General features: G+C 32.0%; 1 long non-coding RNA gene across 3 annotated transcripts; it reads right to left on the minus strand.

The window, feature by feature from the left end:
* Positions 1-2,224: 2,224 nt before the first annotated feature.
* LOC145062087 (uncharacterized) lies at positions 2,225-4,397 on the minus strand. 3 transcript variants are annotated; one of them, XR_013687420.1, is made up of 3 exons: positions 3,914-4,357; positions 2,699-3,755; positions 2,225-2,516 (listed from the first exon to the last, which is right to left on the minus strand). It is a non-coding gene; the product is annotated as an uncharacterized LOC145062087 (long non-coding RNA). The 3 variants fall into 3 exon arrangements; XR_013687421.1 differs by having other exon boundaries at positions 2,699-3,386; positions 3,593-4,357; XR_013687419.1 differs by having other exon boundaries at positions 2,699-4,397.
* Between the last annotated feature and the right edge of the window lie 1,549 nt (positions 4,398-5,946).

Consider the following 5,946-nt stretch of genomic DNA (forward strand, 5'->3'; position numbering starts at 1 on the left):
AACCAAGGTTTGAAAATTTTTCGAAGTTAATTGCTAAGAAGAAGCACCTTATGTTGGATGATTTGAAGGTTTTGTAACGACACGATATTTGAAACGGTTAAAAAAAAAGGAAGACCACCGACTTTAAATTTATTGTGTCAAAATCCTATTCTTTTATATTTTATAATAGGATATTTAAGCTTAAAGTTAATTGGGTTGGTTGGTTTGGAAACCATATTTATTCTATGAACTGTGTAATTGTTTGTTTCTTCATTGCACCTTGTTAGGGTTTAATACAATTCTGCTGGTCCAAAAAAATGTGTTAAGAATTTTGTTAATGATAAATAATACGTATCTGCTAATTCATTTGTTATTTTCATCAGATTTATGTTATCTGTAGAATTCGTTTCGTTGTGGTTGAGGAAAATAAGCTATTGAATTGCAGTGGCCTCAGAATAATCTGGTGGTGATATTGCCGTCTGTATGGAGAATGCCAAGATAGTCATACATCATTGCTTATGTCAATATAGTTTTCTAGAAGGATATACATACATATCATGGACAATTATTATTTGGGGTTAGCAGAGTTGTGATAGGAAATAAATAAATAAAAATTATCTACATAATATTTATAGTCACAGTGTGTTCATGGGCCATTTTATGTCAACCTTTTATAGATACTATTTAAACTTTACATTGTTCTGCTATTTGGTTTATATTTACAAAAATGTTACTTTCTTTTTCCTTTCAAATGACCTAAACAAACTTTATGGAGACATAGAATGTTTTTGGAAATAATAAAATTTGTCAAATGAATAAAAATCTTAAAGAAAATCGGAAAACAAGAATTGAAATTTGGTAACTGTTTGGTTGACAAAGTCCTTTTATTTATTTATTTACTAGGTTAAAACCCGTGGAAACCACGGTTGATATGATTAAATATTTTGTATAGACAAGAAATAATAATTGTAAAGGAAAGCATGAGATTCTCCATGGTAAGTGAAATTAATTCAAAATATTTTATCAATTTCAAATTTTACAATAAGATAGGATTTGTATTTTGATATTAATTGAAATCCTGAAAAATTTAAAAGGTAATTATTTTATCAATTTCAAAATTCAAAATAAGATAGGATTTGTATTTCAAAAACTGAACTGCATTTTCTATTGTTACCAAAAAAAAATGGAATTAATTCGAGTATATTTTATATAATTTCGGGGTTACTATTAATAATTCTGGATTTATGATTTGGAAATGGAGGAATTAAAGAAATTTCAATAAAAGATATGAATTGTATTTAAAAAAAATGAACGGCCGTTGATATTGTATCCAAACAAAGTGGACCTAGTTAAAGGAATTAAATGTATTTTTTGATATAATTGTGGATTTATGATTTATTTTTTGTAAAATAAAAGATTTATTTAGAAATGTCACGTGGCAATATGAAATGGTAGAAATGGGACATATGGCATATCATGTTTTTGTTTATTAGGAGAGGGAGATTTATTAGAGTTATCAAATGAATTAGAAAGTAAATTATGTATAATTGCTACGGATAAAACCAATTAACAAATATTTTGCATTGGAACCCATTTAGTTCGATTTTTGAATGGTTACAAAATTGACCAAAAAATAATATTAAATTTACTATTTATTAACAACTAGGTGGTGAACCCATGCTATGCATGGGTTAAGAGGTGTTACATTTTTTTTGAATTTTTTTTTGTTGGGGTGAAATGCCCATAAAAATGAAGACAATATATCATGACAAAATAACCATGACTTTCCTCTCGCAACCACACATGCATATCCAGATAAAAAAATAAAATAAGAAAAAATAAACAAAATAAGCAATATGAAAATACATTGCCATTTCTAGCATTCATCCTAATCAATGACTAAATGCAAGAAGTGCCAATGTACTTTCATTTTACAGTTTAATATGACATGTTAATTTTAAATAGCAATGCACTTTCATTTCTAAATGAAAGCAAGTTACTACATTAGACATTATAGTAATTTAAAAAAAAACAAAATTAAGAAATATAAATCAAAGTAAGGTGCTATATTAAACAATAAAATGAAAGTATGTTGCTAATTCTAGCATGTAGCCCGATGAATTGTATTTATGTGCTTCTCTAGAATAATAGTGAAAAGAATATTGTGTTTGTTTCTATTCTGTTTTATCGTGTTTGTATAAATTTAATCTGTTTCACCGTCATTGTGATTATTCTTGCAGGGACGGAATGGTAATTTTTTAAAATAAATAGAATAGCAATCCAAATAAATGTTTTCAGTTACAAAATCAATGTTTATAACTGAAAAGTAACATACTAATAAATAAATTTTAGTATGAAATTTAACCTGTTGGAATTGCATCTTAGGATAAAGTCCAAGTTTTCTATTTGTCGTTAAAAGCTTCTTCAACATGTCCCAAAATCCACATCAGGGTTCAAGCTCTTTCCACAATCATATATGATGTCCTCTTGCAAATTTTGGTTTCTCCAGTCTAAAGTTTTACTTCCACCTGTTTTTCCTACAAAAACAACATTTTTTTAGTCACCTCGGGGTTAAACCTATAAAAAGAGTAAAATATTTAATAAAATTAAAGTTTGATGCTATAGTTATAAAAAGTGGTAAATTTTTTTTATAGATCTGATATGGACAATTTCAATATAAAAATATAAGTTAGAAGGTGTTGTTGTTTGATTTACCAACCTGTTGCAAAGAAGAAACATGTGCATTGTTGTTAAGATGATCTACTTTGTCACAACTTCCCTACCTTTCATATTAGATATCCATAAAGATGTCCTAAAGATCACATACTTTCTCTTTCTTCCCATCAACAACCACTTGTAAAAAATCGTTGATTATACTGTCAAAACTCACAAAAAACAACTGAAATAGATATCTTTAATAATAAAAACTATGCAGATAAATTATTGATGTTGAAGCCCTTATGTTATTTACCAAAACTTAATTAAATATAGAATTTTCAGGCAAAAAGTAAGTGTAAAGAACACAGAAAACACTAAAACCATAGATTCAAACTATGTGTTAATAAAGTAAGAACCAAACCAACAAAATATTGGTCTCAATTGAGAATTAAGCAACAAAAGAACAAAAAGAAAAGAACCAATTTTCTTTCGGCTCCCTTTTTGTTGCCCATTAGTCTGAGAAGGAATAAGATAAAAAAATTACACCAGAAACCTTCCTTTTCAAATGATGTTTGTCAATCTCTTCTGCAAATGGGTACTCTACAGCTCCCTTTCTTCGCTCTGCTACATCTTTTTACAGCGAAAACAACAAATTAAGATTCGATGTGGAAACAAAGTTGAATATACACAACCCAAATTATCGTAGGGAAACAATGGTTTGTCTTCAAGCCTTTAGATGTCGGACTCAACTCCAAAAACGAAACCGGAAAAGAAATTAGGGGTAACAGTCGATTAAAAATACCAATCTCAGTCAGCTAAACCAATTTAATCTTTCAATTCTACCGATTTACATACGTAAATTTACATATACGTTTACACAAAAAGCTCAAGTTACCGTAGAAGAGTGTGTGTGTGTGTGTGTGTGTGTGTCTGTGTCTGAATTAGAAAAAGATACCTTAACAGCAGAAATCGAGCTCTCTCTGTAGCTATCACACAGAACTCCATCGATATCCAACGGATACAGATCCCCCATTTCTCTCTCTTTCTAATCCAGTCGGTAGGAAACAACTGGAGAGCTTGAACTTGTCGTTGCAGTCCAATAGATTCCAATTGAAAGCCTTGATTTTTGGCCCCGTTTGTTGTCGGCGGCGGCAGCAAAAAATGGAAGTTGGAGGATTATAAGCGTTATAGAAGTTGGAAGATCCTTGAAGATGATAACGAAGATAACACAAAAACTTGATTTAGTGCTGGAAAGTTAGAGTTTGAGTAGAAATACCTATACCAGAAGCAACCTCGTCCAGTATCGATGTCATTAGCCCTGTTTCGTCTCTCTATCGAAGGTTTTTATACAGGTAACCCCTAATTTTCGTTTTCAGAAATTACCCACAATCATATGTTGATTATCGGCTGAGAAGGAGGTTCGGATTTAATCTGTGATTTCAGAGAAGCGCCACCCTTGGTGGTATCTGGAAAATTAGGAACATGTAGAAGTTAACAATCAGGTGGAGATAAGAGGGACGATGCTCTAATTGCAAAGCGGTTGGAGGTAGCGAATAGTCTTTGATCGAGAGAGATGATAATCTGTAACATTTTGATTGGAGAACAAAACGGTGGAGAAAGAGAAGCGGACACGGATCTGTAAGTAAGACTTGCCGGCCACGACCACCATTGACCATCCCAATCCAACAAAATGCTTTTGAAAAGTTACCACATTTGACAACTTTGTATAAGAGAATGGACTATTTCTGCCAATCTCTTAGCCATTTACTCTATTTAAGGTGGACAATTTTAATATATATATATATATATATATATATATATATATATATATATATATATATATATATATATATATATATGTATAATTATCTTCTTATTCAATAATCACCATTTAATTGTTTATTGTTTATTTTATATATACATATATATATATAGGAGAGTTTAATTAAGAAAAAAAGTTGAGAACAAAGAAATAAATCTAGGCCATTCATTTCGAATCTGCCGCTTAATCGTTCCAGCGTCCTGGACCGACGAAACAAATCATATTCATTTATGAATAAGTATGAGCAAGTGTATTCATATAAGAATAAATATATTCATATATGATTGAGTATAGTGGAAGTGATTATTCATAAATGAATATGGAGGCGGTGGGTGGTGGCTGGGGTGACAGTTGTTGGTGGTGGGTGGTTGTGGAGATGGCGGAGCTGACAATGGTGGTTGGTGGTGACATTGGTGGTGATTGGTAGTGGAGGGAGGTGGTGTATTCATATATGAATACATTTATATTTATATTAATATATGAACATTACTCATCTTCCGTCGGCTCGATATGCTGGAGCGTTTTGCGGCAACAAAAGAAATATGTGGCCCATATTTGTTCTCGCATTCTCAATTATATAATTGTTCTTGTTTAAGCCTTTATATATATATATATATATATATATATATATATATATATATATATATATATATATATATATATATATATATTGTGACATCCCCATTTTTCACGGCCAGAAAAGACCGATTTTGTTTATGCTTTGTTTAAAATTCAGAGTAACATTTTAAATAAAAGTGTTGCAGAATTTGTCCCAAAACAAAATATGATAAATATTTATCAAAAGTATTTCCAAAGAAATGAATTTCATTAAAAGACTTGGGATGTCATGTTCGTTACAGATCAAAAGCATAAACAACATAATATAAGCCTTACTACATTATTTCATATCTACAGGCCTATATCCGTAATCTCTCATCCAAAACATCACATCTATGCTCATGCGCCACTACCTGTAATACAAGAAACTGAGTGGGTCAGGCTTGGGAGTCTGGTGAGCACATAGGGTTTTCAACCCATAATAAATAAGTTTATTAATTTCATCAATCAACAATAACCCGATTACCCGTTCCCGTTATCCTCACTTTACGTCTCTAAACACCTATCATAAGAACCTAGCCTAAGGATCATCATCGGGATGGACACTACTGCTAAGGGGATTCCTCAACAATAAATTTGTAACGACCCGTTCCCGGTATGTTAATTCATTGGTAATTGTTGTAAGTTTTGCAAAAGGAACTCGGCGAGTTCATAGCCTGACTCGCCGAGTAGGGTCGCGGCTGCGAGCACGCGTGAGCCGGGGACTCGGCGAGTCCATATCCTGGACTCGGCGAGTCCATCCGTCTGGGTGAAACCCTAAATCCCCGGGTTGCCCACTATTTAAACCACCTTATAACCCCCATTCTCGCCTCCCTCACCCTGTGAACGCAGTGAGAAAACCCTAATCCTCCCTTGAGAGCTTATAAGTG

This window comes from Lactuca serriola, chromosome 7 (genome assembly GCF_051521515.1).
Source record: "Lactuca serriola cultivar US96UC23 chromosome 7, Lser_US96UC23_V15, whole genome shotgun sequence".
Classification (NCBI taxonomy): Eukaryota; Viridiplantae; Streptophyta; class Magnoliopsida; order Asterales; family Asteraceae; genus Lactuca; species Lactuca serriola.